Raw genomic sequence first — 21,495 nt, 5'->3', positions numbered from 1 at the left:
AGGAAGACCCTTCTTAGCCACCGTAAAGGCTATTATTGATGTTTGCACCGGCAAGCTCACTCTCGGGGTCGATGATGAGGCAATCACTTTTGACATAGGAAAATCTATGCAATATCCGCAACAACACGATGACACATTATACTGTGTTGAAATCATAGATTCCATCGTGAGTTGCTATATGCGAGATTCCTCCATCAATACACCACTAGAAACACAAGTCTTAGACAAAACACTCAACAAACCCATTTTAGAAAATGAAAATATCAAAAAAGATTATCAGGAAGCATCAGAAATAATATATGAAATCACTGAAAACAAAGAAAAATCAAAACCATTAATCGAAGAACCACCAGCCTTAGAATTAAAAGAACTACCAAACCATCTCGAATACGCCTTTCTGGAAGAGGACTATCAACTCCCAGTAATTATTTCATCTCACCTTTCTAAAGAAGAGAAAGACAAAATTGTTAAGGTTCTCAAAAACCATAAGAAGGCCATCGCATGAAAGATCATGGATATCAAGGGCATCAGTCCCTCCTTTTGTACTCACAAAATTCTCATGGGGGAAGAATACAAACCCGTGGTCCAACATCAAAGACGTATCAATCCCAACATGCAAGATGTGGTGAAGAAGGAAGTAATCAAACTGCTTGATGCCAGATTAATCTATCCAATCTCGGATTCACCTTGGGTAAGTCCCGTTCAAGTGGTACCCAAGAAGAGAGGAATGACGGTCGTAATGAACGAGAAGAACGAGCTAATAACAATGAGAACAATCACAGGCTGGCGAGTTTGCATTGATTACCGGAATCTTAATGATGCCACAAGAAAAGAACATTTTCCACTCCCTTTCATCGATCAAATGCTTGAACGATTATCTAGAAAATGTTCTACTGTTTTCTTGACGGACTTTCCGGATATTTCCAAATTCCTATTGCTCCTGAAGATCAGGAGAAAACCACTTTCACATGTCCATACGGAACCTTCACGTATCGAAGAATGCCATTTGGATTATGTAATGCTCCAGCCACCTTCCAACGCTGCATGGTGGCCATCTTTCATGAAATGATCGAAAACTTGATGGAAGTCTTCATGGACGACTTCTCAGTCTTTGGAGTTTCCTTCGATCATTGTTTAAACAACCTCGATAAAATGTTGGCTAGGTGTGAAGAAGTAAACTTAGTACTCAACTGGGGAAAATGCCACTTTATGGTCAAAGAAGGCATCGTTCTAGGTCACAAGATATCCCGAGCAAGACTAGAAGTTGATAGGGCCAAAATTGAAACCATATCCAAACTTCCACCACCAACTTCAGTCAGAGCCATTAGAAGTTTTCTAGGTCACGCAGGATTCTACCGTCACTTCATAAAAGACTTCTCCAAAATTGCTAGACCTATGACCAAACTTCTGGAGAAAGACGCACCATTCGTCTTCTCTGAAGAATGTGTTGAATCATTCAACATATTAAAAGACAAACTTGTCAACACACCAATCATGACTACACCCGATTGGACCCTTCCATTCGAGATCATGTGTGATGCAAGCGACTTTGCAGTTGGAGCCGTACTCGGACAACGCAAAGAAAAACATTTTCATCCAATTTACTATGCTAGTAAAACTCTTAAAGATGCACAAGAAAATTACACCACAACAGAAAAAGAGTTACTAGCAGTAGTCTTTGCCTTTGAAAAATTTAGATCCTACCTAGTTCTTTCGAAAACCATAGTTTACACCGACCATGCCTCCATACGATACCTCTTCAACAAGCAGGATGCCAAACCCAGACTTATCAGATGGATTCTACTACTCCAAGAATTCGACATAGAAGTGTAGGTTCCCAGCCAGATCTACACGGAAATATCTAGTTCTACGTAGGTGCGGAATCCCTACGTAAGACGATACGAGTGTAGAATCGATATATGATAAACACAAGCAAACACACGTTACAATAAACAAAGAACACGTTGTATTGCAACTAATAACACGTGATATGTCAATCACCGATTACACGTACTGAACAACTAATCACATACAAGCCGTATCCCAACCTTAAATACACTTCGACAACTTCGCCTAACATGCTAGGCGAAGTTGTCACTAACTTCGCTTGTTCCACAAGTTCGCCTATATCAGGCGAACTTGTGAGACAAGTTCGCTTAAACATTAATACAAAAACCAAATAACACGATTACAGACACTAGATACTTAACTACTGGCATCATGCACCAACAAGAAGTCAAAGACAAAAGGGGAGCAGAGAATGTAGCCGCAGACCATCTTTCACGCTTAGAATGCCCAGCTTCAGAAGAACTTCACAAAAAATTATCGATGATAATTTTCCACACGAAGTTCTCATGCATATCCAAGCAGTCATGCAGGAAAAGGATGAAAGTCCTCGGTTTTCCGACTTCGCAAACTATCTTGCTTGTAGAATTCTAAGAAAAGGGCTAACTCATCAACAACGGAAGAAATTCTTCTCCGACCTTAAGTTCTACTTCTGGGAAGATCCATACTTGTTTAGGATAGGGGCCGATCAGGTTATTCGTAGGTGTGTATCAGGAAGGGAAGCCTTAGATATTCTCACAAACTGCCATGAAGGACCAACTGGTGGACACCATAGTACCGCCACCACGGTTAGAAAAGTGTTTGATGCAGGATTCTTGAGGCCCACCATATATAAAGACACACGTGCTTTGATCCAAGAATGCGATGCTTGTCAAAGAGCCAGGAACATCTCAGCCAAGAATGAGATGGCTCAAAAAGGCATTCAATTTTGTGAGGTCTTTGATATATGGGGAATAGATTTCATGGGCCCTTTTCCTAACTCATCCGGAAATAAGTACATCCTAGTAGCAGTCGACTACGTGTCTAAATGGGTAGAAGCTCAAGCTCTTCCCACTAATGATGCTCGGGTTGTAGTAAGATTTCTGAAAAAGTTATTTTCACGATTCGATACTCCGAAAGCCCTAATCAGCGACAGAGGTACCCACTTCTGTAACGCTCTGATGGACAAAGTCTTAGCACGATATGGGGTTCACCACCGACTGGCAACACCATATCACTCTCAGACTAGTGGGCAAGTAGAGGTCTCAAATCGAGGAATTAAAAGGATTTTAGAAAGAACTATAGGAATGAATCGCAAAAATTGGGCAGAAAAGTTAGATAACGCTTTGTGGGCCCTCAGGACAGCTTACAAAACCCCCATAGGAACAACACCATTCAAACTTGTTTATAGGAAGGCATGTCATCTACCCGTAGAACTAAAACACAAAGCGTATTGGGCTCTGAGAGCAGTGAATTTTGATCTAATGTCCGCCAGTAAAACCAAGAAGATCAAATTCACGAGCTCGAAGAACTAAGAGCACTGGCATATGAAAATTCCTAGTCTTACAAAGAAAAGACAAAACGTTTACACGACGCCCATTTAAAAGGAAATAAGAAATTTCAAGTTGGCTACCGTGTACTTTTATATAACACACGTTTACGTCTTTTCCTAGGAAAGTTGAAATCTCGTTGGACAGGTCCACACATAGTTGAATCAGTTTTTGACTATAGGGCAGTCGAGATTTCAAATTCCGAAGGCCAGAAGTTCAAAGTTAATGGACATCAATTGAAACCATACGTCGATGGACCATTCGAGACCGTCTCGGAGGTACTAATCCTCCACCCAGATCAATGAACATTTTGGAAGTAGGGTCTGGCCAAGACCCTGATTAAACTAGGCATTGAAATATGGTTAAGAATATATAATAAATAAAATAATAATAATAATAATAATAATAATTTTAAGTATTATTATGCTTGTTGGTCGTATGCAGTTTTTATATAGGTACACTACAGGAAAACGGACGAACAACAGGGGACGCTCTGTCAAAATTTCGTTGGCCCGTAGGGAAGTTCCTTTCCATTTTACCCTCCATACTTCATATGAATCTTATTATTAATCTTTTATGAATCTTTTCACATTGAGGACAATGTGAGATTCAAGTGTATGGAGGGGAATTACTTGACCAATTGCTTGCTCAACTAATTATAAGATTCTCTAATAACAAAATTTTTTGTAGCAAACAAAAACTATTTTTGACAAAACCAAAAGAAAATCCAAGAGAATTTTTTGCAAATAACCAACTACAAATCTACTATAACCAAAAAAGTGAAAAAGTAAAAAAGAAGTTTTGTAATAATGAGAACAAATTTATGCAAAATATGGCATTTATACCCAATCCCTCCGTTACTGTGAGATAAACCTCATGCCATATAAATATTTTTTCGGAAGCATTGAGTGAGTCATATGTTTCGTGTGATTTAGAACTTGTCGCAATTATTCATTTCAAGACCGCACAAAGCGTTGTATAAGGAAGAAGGTATTATTGTCACAATCCTCTCAAACCATTCCCCAAATTACAAAACCAAAAAACCTAAACCAAAACCTTACCACGTTATTCATCTCACCGGTAAAATACGACACTGGTCTTTTACCGGCAGACCCTAAAGAACTGGAAATGCATTCGTTCGATTTCAATTTCCTTTGATGCATACATTTAGCAAAACCTAGGTTGCCTCCAGAACTTAGGGAGAGAATTTTTTCTCTTTAGCAATGAGGTGTGGAAAAAGTGGCGTCAAGATGAACAAAGGCCACCATTTTGTGGAGTTTCCAACAGCGCAATGAAAAGAAGTGCAAAAAGATATGAACGATGCTTAGGCTGAGGAAACTGGTCTCAAGAAGGAAGATGTAGAAAAAGTCAAACTCAGTCTCACATGAATATACTGAAAAATGAGGGTGGGGGCTAATAGGCTCAAATCCGAATGATCCATTAGAGTTGGGAGTTATGTTCAGAGCAGGATTGAGGAAGAACTGATCCACATCCTCGACAAAACTGGTCTTGACGATCTGACCTTGAAAGAGTCACTAGGTTTGTTTAAAAAAAAAGTTTAGCAATCGGGAGAAAGGAGCTAACCGTTGAACACATCTTAAAACTCCCGGCAATCAGCAGAAGTTGTATTTACCATCATCATTAACCTAAGCCCTTGAACCACCACAAAATAACAAAATCCCTACTCACACAAAACCAACCCAATTACCTTCTGATCTATGCAACCCTTCACAAAGGTGGAGATTTGAACTTGTTACAAGCCTTTTAACCCAGGTTACATTTTGACTAAGAGTGTTCACATACATACATCACAGCTATGATCAGATATAAAACCGAGTGCGAGTTAATATTGTGAGAACGTGACGTTTTACATAAACATAAACTCATAAAAACAAATCACCTTTTTATATATCACTACATATATTCCTATGATTTAAGGTTGGCTATTTTGTTCCCATTTTCTTGGAACTCTTTTGGGATGTTTAAGCTATAGTCCTAACTTGCTATTTTTAGAGAATATTTACAATTAGCTTGCTTGAGGACAAGCAAGGTTCAAGTGTGGGGATGTTTGATGTATATAAAAATTATACATCTTTTTAGCATTAAATAATCTCTAAAAACTGCAATTCTATCGTATAATATTGTTAAAATAACTACTTATCATGTTAAAATGTATTTTCAGGTGAATCCAAGCCTCAAACGAAGAAATTAACGAAAAACCGAAGAAAAACCAAAGAAAACCCAAGAAAACAGCAAAACACGGGGTCGTGCTTCTGAAAGCACGGGGCCGTGCTTATCTATCAGAAAAGACAAAATAGCGGACAACTAGACACGGGGCCGTGCTTCAATGGACACGGGGCCGTGGTCACCTTCTAGAAAAAGACAAAATGAATTTGGCACATGTCATAATAAAACACGGGGGCGTGCCTACCTAAGAACGGGGCTGTGCTCACCTTTCAGAAACGACAAAAAGAATTAGCACATGTCACTAAAAAGCACGGGGCCGTGGTGAGTCATCATGTACGATCTAACAACATGCAACTGGGATACGTAGACACGAGGCCGTGCTTAATAAAGCACGGGGCCGTGCTTCTCTCTCCAGGCAGCCTATAAATAGTGGCTCTTGTGCCATTTGAAGAGTGTGCCTTGAAAAGAGTTCTATCCGGTTTCTATTATAAAAACACACACTAACACTCACATAGAAGATTTAGTGAAGAGTTTGAAGGCTTGGAGATCATCACCATCAACCATCATCATCATCATTAAGAAAGAAGATTCATCTACATTTGGTTAGATCATTCCAAGTTTAATCATGTATTTGTTAACATCATTCATCTTAATGTTTATCATCATGCTCATTATGAGCTAAACTCCTTTTACCATCTAAAATCTATGAAGAAGCTTTGTTTCACTTGATAATTATATAAAACATGTGGTGTAGTCTAGTAAAGTACATGGTTATATTACAATTATCTTTTGATGATAAATGTTTCACCATCTTAAATCACTAATTCAAAGTTGGTGATTGTCAATTCTATTGGCAATCGTTCATGATCGATTCATGTTCTTAAAAGATATAAATACTTTGATACATTATCAAAACACGGATCCTTATATTGTACTTAGAAATGATGAGATATAAGTTATGATGTATTTCTCTAAGTGTTGGTAATCCGAAAATGGCTTTGTTTAGGATATCATGCTAGTTAAAGAAATCATATGTTAATGGAATGTGTAATTATAACCTACATAAATCAACCAAGGGGAGGTTGTGTGAGTTAACTACAACCACCCGAAGTTGTTAGAATTGGTATTTGAGAAATCGAAGTCAATCCTAATCTTTCTACTTTACGAAACTACTTGCCAACTTAAATTAACATCATTGAGATGGCATGATATTAGGAAATGGTGGACTTTAAAATGCGCATGTTATCTCCTTAGTGCCAAAGATGCTCACTTAAGGTTTAAGGAGCTATCTATCATATATTGCTATGGCAAGTTTATCACATGTTTAAATATTAATTATCAATGTTATAATGGAGTGGATTCTTGATCTTAGATGGTAACCTTCACATAATTGAACAACTCGTTTAGAATCTCTCGTTTTGGTCACCTATATATTATATATACAAGTATTTATATTTTATTAAAAGTTCAAAAATTAACCCCAAAATGATTAAAACCTCCGATTAAAGTAAAACAACGATTTATCATTAGAAACATTTGTGTCCACGGATCGATACTTGGTTCTTACCAATGCTATTCTACATATACGATAGGTGCACTTGCCTATTTTGTGTGTGTTTAGTCTTTGTAGAAATCACTTTTATAAATTTAAAACACGATCTTGTGCAAAAGCAAAATCATTCCAACCTCTTATATTTTACAAGCCACTGTGCACCAGCATCATGTGACATCCTCCTAGCCACACATTTAGGTATCAATGGTTCATTAGATAAGTTGGCTTTTAATTTATCATTTTACACATACATACACACACACACACATACATACATACATACATAAGCTTTTCCATATAACATCTTTCAATTTGAGAATTAAAATTAACTTGATAAATAGGTAACACCTGTCACGTTGCGACGACCGGTGACGCGAATTCAGTCAATAACGGTTATGTTTGAAAAGAAAACGATAATAAACTTAAAAGGGTAAACGTCTGGGATAGTATTGACACTCGTATAACTTATGATTAGAAAAACATTACTAAAATAACGTGTAGTTGGTTCGTAAAAGGCCACTGTGTGGCTGCGAGTCGACACGAGTTTAATCAGTATCAGGTCACGGAAAGAAGCTAAACAAAAATAATAAAATTTGTTAACCAAACACAACAAACTAATATATTTAAAAGAATAAGAAAATAAAATCCGCCCGTTGCAGCAGTGAACCAATAAGAATTCGATCAATGTCGAGTTACGGCCCTAAAATATAGATTCGTCAACGCCCAGATATCAAAAATTAACATATATAAAACGAAAAATACATGCGCGTAACACTGGCTAAAAGACAACACATGCGCATTGTGTGGTGAAAGTAAACGAATTTGCTCGGTATCGACGAAACCCTCACTTAATCGGAAGCAAAATAATAAAGTAAAAATCTCAAAAAAAATATAAATAGTTTTCAAATGTTTTTTACAAAATGAATATTTCTTCATCATAAAGAAACATCTTTCAAACAAATATATGACTAGTCAGACAAATGGACTAATTGTCTAGCTATTGTAATAGCCTATCAAAAAGTGAAATGAATACTATTAAGGTTTTAAACCTGATAAACAAGATAAATGTTTTAAACAAAGTGTGGTCCTTCAAAACTGGAAATGTGATAGTCTGGTATTTCAAACATAACTAGGAGATCTAATATAAAACCTATGACTGAATATAGGTTAAAGAATGATGTTCAGTTACATAATAGTTGATTTTCAAGAATGTATTTATCATATGAATACATTATGTTAGGAAAACAATGGTTTAAACTTTAAATAACTTTAAGGTTTTAATAATGATATAATTAAATTTGTGTACTTTTATAAACTTAGGGAAAGTTTGTAAAATATATTTAAACAATTTTGTTTAAATATTTATAATTTGAAGATCAAATAATACTTAAAAGAATAATTCTTCTTTGAGAATGTATTTTATTAAAACCTTGCATAGGTAACTTAACCATCACCAAAAGGGTAAGTCGAACTTTAATAAGGAAATGCTTGAAGCTTTGGTTGAACAAACTAAAACATCCTTAATCCATTAAGTGAATACCTGGGTTTTGCTACAAGGAAAAGTGGGAAGTGACGTGGACACTTTCCCATATGTGAAGAACCTACAAAAGAAGGCTAAAAGCAAGACCTAGACTTCACACAATGTTCACATTGTTAAAACCATTGTGAAGTGGAATGGACGTCCATAGCCACTTTAAGTGATCGTGGGATTGACCACCAAAGATCCTTGCTAGTTAACATTGCATCTCACATGTTTTGCTATAAATAGAAGACTTATTCAAACTAAGTCTCCATCATTTGCTCCACGATGATTTAGGTATTTGATACGAACCTATTTTAATATTATATGTTCGGAATAATAATCAGGTGTCGATAAAGACTACGATTATCAAAAAGTTGATAAAGTGAATACGCCCTGTATTTTACAAGTTATTTTACTCTTTTAAGGATATCGATTTGTTTATCATATTTAGAATCAAAAAATATTTATGAATGATTGGTAAAAATCGGTAAAGTGGTTTGACACAAGGTGGTAATTAAACACCCAGGCTAAAATACATGTGCATATGGATTTATACATATATGGTATATAGTAGACATACGAAAGCCAATGCAAACCTTATCGATAATATGGTAGGTAACTACTCAGACTTTTTACATGCATATATTTAGTTTCTATGACATAGGATTGGGCTTTTTGAGTTTTTGAAAGCTATTGGTAATTTTGTCTTAATAGTTTATGAAAACTCTTTTAAGTCTGTCAACGTTATTCACTAGCTTTAGCTAACATCTTTTCAAAATACTTTAAGGTAATTACGAGTAAGTTGATTGCAAGGATAAATTGTTGAAGAAATAGAAGATTCTCTTGATGATAGTAAGGTTTGATGGCTGAGAAATAGATTGAAAAACCTTGTAACAAGTTTTGAAAAAGAATAACAATATTTTGTTTTCAATTTAAGGGTGTTTACTTTGAATTTTGTATAATTTAGTATTTGATCAAACATTTTATGCTAAATGACAAAAGTGGTAACAACTAGTAGTCATACATTTAGGGCCTTGAATGTGACATGTTATTTCGAATCTAACATAATTGATTAATTTTTGTTTCCCATTTGTGGTAGGTGATCGCCTCAATGCTCATCATTTACTAAACATGAATTACATATCTTAACATTAATGACAAAGAAAAAATATTATTATTCCATGGTTTTGATCCAAAATAAGTGACTCATATTCTTATGTGTATCAAGTTTATGAATTCATTGATGTGATTATTGAAAAATAGTCAAAATTGTGGGCAAATATGTATTATTGTTGGTATGGTGTGGAGAGCAATTATTAGCATGCATTTGATTGAATTAAATCTAACATATGGATTTCTTGATGGGATTAGGTAAACGATATAGTGTAAGGATGTGACGAGTGGGAGGGGGAATTAAGGTGTTAGGTGTTTGTTTCTTAATTACTTTAATAGGTTCGTGTCCCGTAGGGGTGAGCAGAACACCGAAAATACCGAACCGAAACCGAATTAACCGAAAAAACCGAACCGAAGCATTAACCGACGGTTTTTTTTTTGTTTTTTTGAAAAACCGAAATTTCGGTTTCGGTTCGGTTACCCATTTCAAAAATACCGGAAAAAAACAAACCGAACCGACATATTAACCGAACCGATTAACCGAACCGATGTATAACCGAACCGTATTACTTCAGGACCAACTAGAATATTTTAATTGTTTCGCCCAACTTTGTGGTCTATAAGTCTTTGTTTTATATTACCAAGTGTGGCCATTTAGCATACAATAGATTGTGAAAGGAATAGTAAATGTTAATATTTATTTTTGTACATAGGAACTAGTTGCATAAAACAATTAATAGAACAAAAAAACAAAACAAGAAAAAATAAAAAAAAAACGAATATAACCAAACCGAAACCGAAAAATCGAAAAACCGAAACCGAACGGTTTGTATATTTGAAAAAACCGAATTTTCGGTTTCGGTTTCGATTTCACCTAAAAACCGAACTGAACCGAACCGTGCTCAGCCCTAGCGTCCCGTGTAACACGTACATGAACAAATAGAGAAAGCGTCAAATACACATATATGAATTACAGAACATTATAGTTTTATAATGTATAAGGTATTGCATAACGAATGGGTAATTACATGAATTATAATTAAAATAACAACTTTAGCATTGTTGTTTTTATTAAAAACAAAATAACATATAAAGACAAACTAAATAAAATTACACCTTCATACATTTTTAGTATTTAAACCATCAAGAAAAAAAAACATATTAAATAAAGCCTTCATCGTCTATTAGGTAATCTTCATGTAATGGAGTCATATGTTATAAACCTCAAAAATCATGCAACATCCAAAAAGTCTTGTTTCTTTCACAAACACTAAAATTGAAACACATATACAAGATGATAGATTCTAAAACAAAGAAATTAGAAAAATATAAGTGAACATTGGTTGTAAACATTCAAATTAAGTAGTTATGAAAAGAATAACTTACCTTCAATATATAAAGTTTGAATACCATTGATTCTGCAATATGAACATTTGTAAACATATTTCATATGAAATTGTATATGATTTAATGTGAAAAGATTATATTTATATACCATAATATAACCAATATGTATGAAATAATTGATTTATAAATGCATCCCCACAATCCCTAAAATCAACCGAACACAAACTATAAACGACACAAAATGTTATTTATACTTAGAATTCCGACATTAGTTAAATCCAATTGAATATGAAAACTTGATAGACATGGATAATTCGATTGAATTAAAGATGTTTAAAAGTTATTTTTAACTGAAATGATATTGTCAATCATTTAAAATATTAATAGCAGATAACGTATTTTCTTAAATACATAGGCTACTAATAATAATTTGTATCAGTAAGCCACACACATTTTAAAAAACTATTAAGGAAAATAGAATGTTAACATCAATTCATCCTAGTTGAGTTGGTAAGCTATAAACATTTTAACAACAATGAAGTAAGTTTGATTTCCACCAACAACATATTTTTCATTTAATCATTCTGAATCAAAACTACAAAAAAAATGTAACAATTTTAATTAAACCAAAATAGGTAATGAAGTGGAATTTGTAAAATTGAAAACTTTTACACTTGGCTGTCTATGTGAAGAGTCTAGTTGAATGACACGTGGACAATAGGTCTTCTTTTAATAGAATAGTTAGATATTAAAATTATATTAGAAACAATCAATCAATATATATAATTGCCTACATTTGGAGACCTCATGTCGCTCCCCTCCCCTCTCGTGCCACCAAATTACACCATTCGTGAATACTGGATTCTCATTCATTCTCTCCTTTAAAATTCGCGGATCATGGGTTCTATCCATGGGTCTTGGTACCCATAGTAGAAAAACATGTTAAAAAGTAATTATCTAACCCTAAATCCTTAAACTAGAGATACCTTCATACTCTGCCTCCTAACTACACAAAGCATCACTCTATATTCAAAAAAACCCTACCATACCGTCTTCATCCAGTCGCCTCTCGCTAATACACAAATGTCACACCCCAATCTACGACAGAAATGTCTGGGCGTGAGCTGATTGCTCACAGCTCTCAAGGTACTATAATGCAATATTTAAAATGATAATATCTATTAATCAATTCAAATAATCCAACAAGGTTCAAATAAACAAAGTACAAAATTTCATAAATAAAATAAGTAAAACAATGTACAAATTTAAATCTTGTATCTTCTTCTCTAGCATGCAATTCTAAGTTTCTTCAGACAATTCCTGATACATATCATATGGTGACCTGCATATGCGTTAAAAATACAATAATTTGTCAGCACGAGGTTGAGTGCGTAAAACATCAGATAAGTGTATATATAATAAGTATAGAAAAATGCAAAATTGTATCAAGTGATATAAGCAATTTAACCAAATGAGCAAGTAAATAAATTTTCGGTAGAACCATTGTCAATGCGTCGGTCATTGGCTACTACGATGGTCGTATGATCATACTATTTTGTGATTATGATGGACTCCTCTGAATGCGTATCAAATAAAGCATATAAACATATAACACGTTAGACATAAATTAGTATACACACATCATTTTACAGTTGCAATTTGAGTATTAAATGTAACATTCGTTACTTTTCAAACCCGAAAACCCGACCCATTTTAAATTTTCGGTTTTGTTCTATTTAAAGTTATATATATATATATATATATATATATATATATATATATATATATATATATATATATATATATATTTCAAATTTGTTTATGTATTTTTATATTGAATTCGTTAAACCAATCTGTTTCGTCGTTTCAATGTATTCGTATAATTCTTTTATATATAATTATTGTTATTTATTTAATAATATTTACGACGTGTTATAGTCGTTATTCGTTGTTTATGTATTTCGTATTGTTTAATAACGAAACTCCAAGTTCTAACATGCTTACTTAAATGAGTCCCAAACTAGCCGGGTATAATACGAAAACACATCCAAGTTTATAATCATTTATCTTGTTTTTTTACAATTCAAAGTACAAGGGTTCGTTTGTAAATATATTTTATATTATTCTTTAAATCAATATGAGACATGAAGGGCATAATGTGTAATTATGAGATTCAAATTATAATAAACCAACCCAGACCTTCCCTTTACCCACGTTTTTCTGGCGCCTCTACCGGCCACCGGAAAACGTCTCCGGCCAAGCTCAAATCCAAGTCAAACTTCGATTTTGATTAATATTCACACAACCCGTAGTCCATAATAGCAAACACTAGTCAACAATAATAACTCGTTATAACATCCGTTTATATGGAATTAAAGTTTAACGGCCGAATTCCGACGAGTTCTCCGGCAAGGCAAACCAAACACAATCTTAACCTTCGGCTAATCCGTTAATCTCACCAAACGACGTCTCCACAACTCCTAAACATTATTATGTAAATTAATTCACCATTTACGAACCATTAACTCGTAATTAATCTAACCCGATCGAATTATAATCAAGATCTTATTAACTCGATTAAAACACCAAACGACCCAATTGAAAGTATAAATAGGTCGATAATATTAATCAAAACCTTTTTCGAACATAATATCTCCCATACAAGCTGTTTATAACCATTAATCCGTTCACCTAAGTCCGTTTTTCTGGCAAGGGCTGTTCAACGTCAATACGCAAGCATACCAGGTAAGTTTTATATGGAATTGAATCACTTTGAGCCGACTAACAAAACCCTAACATAATTTGATCGAACATGGAACGATTTACAGATTTGAAATTCTAGGGTTTATGAGGAAGATGATGACCTTTCCCTGTAGTTTATAGATTTATGTTTATGATATTACAACAAACCAAACATGTTGGTTCAGTGGTTGGTTCATATTAGTTTGAGCAGAAGGACCCGGGTTCGAATCTGGGTCAGCCCGTTTTTATGTTTTATTTTCTTTTAAATATTTTTCTATTACATATTAAACCAAATAAAATCTATAAAAAAAATTATATAAATCAATAAAATTTTATAAAGTTACATAAAATTAGTTTTAAACCATATTTATCACATTTCACCTAAAAACCCGACTTTCGTTTCCATTAAGTGTCATTAGAACCCGATTAATATTATATTGATAATTATTATTTCGTTAGACATTATAACACGCCAACATGATTACTCTCAACCTAAAATTCCGTTAAAAATCCATAACTCATAAACATTATAAATCTTAAACCCGTCAAGCTCGTTTAAAACTAGTTTAACTTATATATATATATATATATATATATATATATATATATATATATATATATATATATATATATATATATATATATATATAATGTTTGTATATATATATTTTCGTTTGTTAAACTTTATAATTCGTTAACACGTTCGTTTTCAAAATCAAATATATCGTTTACACCAATATTTCCATTAACCTTGTTTCAAACTTGATATTGATATCATAAATTAAACTAATATTAAATTCATAATTTATTAACAATTCGTTAAAATTCGTTAACGTATAAAAAAATAATCGTATTATCCAACTCCATAATAAAACATACATTAAACACTTATAATTCCCGACAACCCGATTTATTTACTTTTATTGTTAGTTAATATTTTATTTTGTATATTCAATTCTAGTTCGTGAAGTTCAATTGCTTGGTTTCATTTACATGTTTTTGGTTTTATTTCAAGTTTGTCTTCAACTTCAAGGTGAGTTTCTCACACCCCCTTTTTAGGTGCTCTTTGTTTTTCCTCAGAAGGACTTCTCCACCTCTTTTGTCTGCACTGAGAAGAGGGCGCGCAGACGTTGGGCTCTGCAGTGTGTTTGTTTTTTCGAAGACGTTTCATTAAAAAACGTCTGCGCGCCCTCTTCTCCCAGAAGTGTTGGTATTATTACTTCTTTAACCTCTTCTCCCAGAAGTGATGAGCCAAGTTGCTACTGATGACTCCACCAGCAATTCTTCACTCTTCATTTTATTCTTTTCATTTGTTGTCACCATAATCTTTGTTTATGGCTGTGTTTTTCTATCGATTGCCGCCATCATCGCCGATTGTTACCGGGTTTGATTTACGAACCCTAGGCAGCGATCGTGTGGTGGTGGCAGCTCTCCGATGTTGGGAAATTACGGTTGTTAAATCTAGGGTTTATGACCTCTGATTGTTACCGGATTCGGTGTGGTGGCTGTACTCCGGTGTGGGGAAGTGATGGCTTTTAAATCCACAGTTTCTGACGCCGGTTGCCGCCTCTGTCGATGTCGATTGACATTTGATTTGGGTTTTTTGGATGGTTGTTTGAAATATGAAATCAGGTTTGTGGCTGTGATGATCTAATGTTGTTCGAGTTAACATCAGCTCAGGATATGTGCCTGGCGTGGCAAAAATGCAGGATGGCAGGTACCCTTGCAGCCATGGCACTTTGAACCTTTTGCACCAATGTTTCGATAGGTCTGAGCCTCTTTATAATGATTATTAAATCATTGATGAATTTCAAGTTTTAGTTTCTTTTGATATTTATAGATGATGGTATTTGAAGATTTTTGAGTCATATATTTCACCCGAACCATCATCGTTTATACTACTTATTTTTCTTTAATTATTTAAATTTCAGCTTATTTTAGCAGTCTGCAGATGTTAAAAAACAAACAGTCTTCTTGTTGCAGACTGCAGAGTTTTGGTTCACCTCTTCTGCTACAGATGTTGGCAGATGTGGTTTCGCAGTCTTCTGACATTTTACCTCTGAAAAACAAACAGCACCTTACTCTTTTACTACTTTTGGGGGTAGCATATATATCCTATCAACAATTCAATTTCGTTTATTCATTATTTACAAACTACAATTCGCTACATGGACTTTGTGTGTTTATTAGTTACTTGCTACAAATTACTTGCTCATGGTTTACTTCAAGATAGTATGATCATATGCCCCCCTCTTTGCCCTCAATACATCCGTTGTTATGGGTGGAAAAGGGCCTCATTACCGAGTACGTTGGTGCACAATCCCAACTGGAAAGGACCCTACTTGCGCTTATCTGAGTACGCTGGTGCACAATCCCAGTTGGAAAGGACCTTACTTGCTCATTTACACTTGTTCATGGAATTGTATGATTTTTATGTACGTATATCAAAACTTGTGTGAACTCACCAACTATTCATTTAGTTGAACTTTATTTTATATATATGCTACAGGTACCTTATTTAGAAGATGTTACCGTAAGAAAGACATTAGTACTTAGATTATATTAATATATGGACAAGTTGTTAATTGTTCTTGTATTTTTCCTTGTATTTCTTGTTACAAACTTGTGTACTTGATGTATAAATTAATTAATGATAATATTGTCACTTAATAGTGTCACATGTGTTTTGGGCAATATGTACGTCACACTCAGGCGTTTCCGCTTTAGCCGGGGTGTTACATTAAATAATAATAAAATATCTATAACGTATATGTACCCAAAACAATAAAAAATGAGTTAAAGGGGGCAGTGAGATACTCACCTTATCAGACGAGCAAACGGAAATAGTAATAAAATAAGAATGAAGACGGCAGATCAAGCGTTAATGATAAAGCCTAATAAAAGAATAAGTGTGGAAAGAAACATAAGGAATTGACGGATAGAAATACAGTTTGAAAGTTTGATGGTTAATTAACATTGTTATTTTGATAAATATATATTTATTATTTTATAGATCTTTTAAATCTTTACATCTATTTTAACTAATACATTTAATATTATAAATAAAATTATTATGTAAAAATATATGTTTATATAATATATATATAAGTATAAAAAGGTTTATTATATATACATATATAATACATATTTATGACATAAAAAGTTAATTTTAATCTTATATAAATAACAAAATTTTATCTACAAACACCTTAAATATTTATATTTAAACAAGTTTTATTATTCATATATATACACACACACATATATAGGATTTTTAGTAAAGATGTGGAAAAACACATGCATTCTTGTCGGTTTTTATAAAAATATTATTTATTGATTATTATTATTATTATATATTAAAGATGGATTATAACACAAAAATTCCAAATATAAACGAATGGAGGGGGGGTTTGAACCCGCGACCAACCACTCTAAACCTTAACCAAGGGTGCACCAACCAACTGGGCTGGTGCTAACCTAGTTATAATCTCAATTCAGTTAATTATAAACAAATAGAAAAGTCTGCCAAATTAGCTTTAAACCCAAGAATTAACAATTGGTTTAATCAGTGTATGTTTATCAAATCTTTGTTAGGAGTTTTGTTAAATGACCATCGACGAACATAAATCATAAATCGGTTACCTCATAACACGTTATATGACTGGTCAATTGTGACGAACTGTGGCCAGCCCAAGAGTATCGATGAACACCAAAAAAAAACGATGAAGATAATTTAATTAAGTATAATGGTTAGTTATGTGCTGGTCTAAGGATGGTGAAGACAAGATTAATTCAAAATACAATTGATGATTACTGATATAACACCAACGAGTTATAGGCGATTAGATGTAAGGCCCCGTTACCGGTGCCTCACATTTGGACGTTGGATTTACTCATCAACATAGTTCTATTTTTCAGAGTTAGTACAAACATACGCGGAATATATAAATTTCATAAACATTGCATAATAAATTCATAACATGTCTTAAAACATTCACTTTGTCTTTCCAAATTCAAAACATAACTTATAAAACATAGCAGATCTTCAGATGCCAGGCTTTCATTCTTCTGTCATGTGTCCCGCTCACGCCAGCTGTCGCATCCTACTCACCTGCGTGCATACTAAAAGTCAACTACACTGAGTGAGTTCTAGTTAATCATTCATCATACAATACATACACTTACCTTCAATCATGCATCCGAAGATACATAATAATTATTTTACTAATTTACTTTCATTTCATACATTCGTTCATACTTTATTACTTTCATACTTTATATTTACTATCCATTCTATCTCAGATATTATTAGGGTCTGATCCCTTCCTTTTCTATCTCAGATATTATTAGGGTATGATCCCTCTTTCCTTTGTCTATCTCAGATATTATTAGGGTCTGATCCCTTTCTTGTCTATCTCAGATATTATTAGGGTCTGATCCCTTTTTACTTCTTTATCTCAGATATTATTAGGGTCTGATCCCTTTCTTCTATATCTCAGATATTATTAGGGTCTGATCCCTTACTTCTTCTCCTTCGTACATACTGTCTTTTCATACCCGTAACATACATATACTTTCTTTAATTATTACTTACTAATATGTTGTACAATATATATATTTATATCGCACACATTCATCTTTCATATTCATACTTCCCTTGTCAATACGTGCAATATCCGAAGATCGTTCACGTACCGATAAGCTTTCCTTCACATACATAACATAATATCTATCACATAAATCATACATGGCATACACTTACCATTTAAGGTAAGTGTATTAACTATCACCTCGAGTATGCACACAACCCCAAAAATATAACAAGGAAATGGGGCTAGAAACTCACCTGGATCCTGTTGCGCTCGCCGTTTATCGTAATTCCTTTCTTTAACTGAGCTCGGCTAACTGTTAAATATATATTTGTTAATTAACCGTCTAACTAGTTAAGCTGGTATTTTAGTTTACTAACGGGCTTCCTGAGTTGGGCTTGTTTGTTTTAGCTTAGATATGGGCTTAGCGTGTGAGCTTAGTTGATTCAAGTCCAATTTGCTCAATATTTGGGCCCACTGGAGTCGGCCCATTACCCAACAGAGGTCTGGCCAAGAACTCTTTGGCAGAGAACTCAGCCCGTGACCGAGAACCATGGTCTTGACCGAGAACCCCATGGCCGAGAACCACATGGCCGAGAACCCTGGGTCACCGAGAACTCTCGTCACCGAGAATCCTCGTTGACCGAGAACTCCAATTGGCCGAAAACCCATGCTGACCGCGTTCACATGGTGGCCGATAACACCCAGCTCACTCATTTTTTTCTATCTTATGATTCTGCCTTGCCTAGATTACTTGATTTATGGTTCAAATCATGAACTTTTAACCCTTTATCATCATCATTCATACTCGTTTACACCCATTACTTATCACAACTTCAAGATCTATCCCGTTTTAGGTATAAAGTTTGGACCTTTATAGATTAAAAACGTTCTAGGCTAGATCTAGGGTTCATATATGAGCCGAATACTATCATAAGACCATTAGGTTCATTTTAAATCTCCAAGTTTGCATTTTTATGAGACATCTAGATCCAATCTACTCTAGGGTCAAGTTTCATGGAAAATCTATCATAAAAGCATAAACTTTAAGGTTAAAGCACATACCTTTAATCGTATTTAAGCTTCGGGTTAGCTTGTTTATGATCTTGAATCGTGTATCTTGCTTGTATCCCAAATATCTATTAACAAAAGGTTTGGTTTTGATCTTGGTTCCTTGATCTAGGTTGCGGCCGAAAATGGAAAGGGTTGGGTGTGCTATGGGGGTGTAGGGAGAATAAGATGGATAAGATGGATGTAAATGGAAAGATTTTGGGTTTAAGGGGTATTTATACTCCCTTAAGCCCATGGACCTAAGGCTCATCTTTTTTCTTTTTAGTCCATATCCATCTAATTAGCTTACTTATCTTACCATCCTTTATTATTATTTTATGTACCATCTTAAGTAAACTTGCCCATCAAAAGAGATAATATATAAAATATTATTTATTGAAATTTTGGGATGTTACATTAGAGCATAATACGAAATACGAATAAAAAAGATCAATATAACATAATCAGAAAGTCGGTTAGACCGAAACAATTAAGTATAGTACGAATTTTGATTCAATTACCATTTTGATTACGATGTTCATCATCATCATCATCGTACTCAGTATATCCCACCAATAGCAAAGCTATGATAGGGTCTGAGGAGGGTAAGATGTAGACAGCCTTACCTCTACCCTATAAGGATAGAGAGGCTGCTTTCGGTGAGACCCCCGGCTCGATAGTAGTTTTGCATCAAGCCTTGGACATAAGGCACATAGCACTCAATCATCGGGACACCGGCTGATCGGTACATGTACCCTTGTCTTTCGGCTATCAACGCCACTACATGATGCCTGATTAACCGTCCGTCACTTTTAACGTTATTTTCACGAGATTAGTAAAATAACGTCAAAATTAGTGCAATTTCACTTTTGCCCACCCGAGGGTTCACACATATATACATCATATGTGCGCACCACAAGCAGGGCTAAATCTTTTTTAATTCAAAAAAGTAATTAGTAGTTAGGAAATAAGAATCAAAGGTCTACCTTTGTGACATATATTTCCTATGTCTGAAAGTTCAACTGACTTGACAATTTCCGGATACCGGTATATATATATATGATCCTACCCACCTTTAACTTATTGATTTATGATATTCAACAAGTGTCATGATTCAAAATGAAAACTGAAAAGTATGCATTGCATTAATACCTATAGACAATACTGCCCCTTACACAGATTGATATCAGAAAGGTAACCATTTTGAAAGAAAACTACACAAATCTATCAATTCAATGCCACTTCACATATCTGATTCAAATTTAGATAAATCCATAGTTGAAGCTATCCTTTGACCAGAAACACAGTTATAGGAATAAGGGTAGCAATGCAATAGCATCATAACAACATACTTTAGCAAATTAAATAATATCCAAGAAAAGATTGTAGTAAATTAAATACCATACTAAAGAGAGAGCCGATTATTCGGGATCATTGAGGGTTGCTAAGAACACAGATGGACACGCGGTTGACTGGAGCCAATCTCATTTGCTGTTCTTGAACTCTGTTCTTCTTGAATTGAGGTTCGGGTGATGAAGTCACCGATGATGCAATCGCCCATGAGTTGTTAGAGTTATCACTGCTGAAATATGCATCCACCACACCACTTGGACTTCCCGGAACCGAAGAGTATTTCCGTTTGTGAGTTTGGAATTGGAAGTAACAGCTTCCATGATTATTCGATACATCCATGATGAATTTGGAACACGCGTCTTGATTACGATGTTCAAGACGTGATATAGTATAAACTGGTTCAATAAACGGGTCTAGGGTTTAGGTTTGGATCCGGGTAAACAAATCAGATGGGTTATAATATACACACACACACATATCTATATATATATATATATATATATAATTTGCACATTAGTCCCTAGAGATTGAAGAGGGAAACAAATTTGGGTAAAATATTAGTGTAGGGTAAATTTTGTCATATCTTGAAAGTTATAATTATGTATTAAATAAATAAGTAAAAAAGAATATTATAAAAATTAATTTACTCGATACATGCGGTATTTT

This window comes from Bidens hawaiensis, unplaced genomic scaffold (assembly GCF_021521415.1).
Source record: "Bidens hawaiensis isolate Kalapana, Puna unplaced genomic scaffold, B.hawaiensis_p1.1 tig00031168_1, whole genome shotgun sequence".
Taxonomy (NCBI): Eukaryota; Viridiplantae; Streptophyta; class Magnoliopsida; order Asterales; family Asteraceae; genus Bidens; species Bidens hawaiensis.
Note: the sequence above shows the minus strand (reverse complement) of the source record.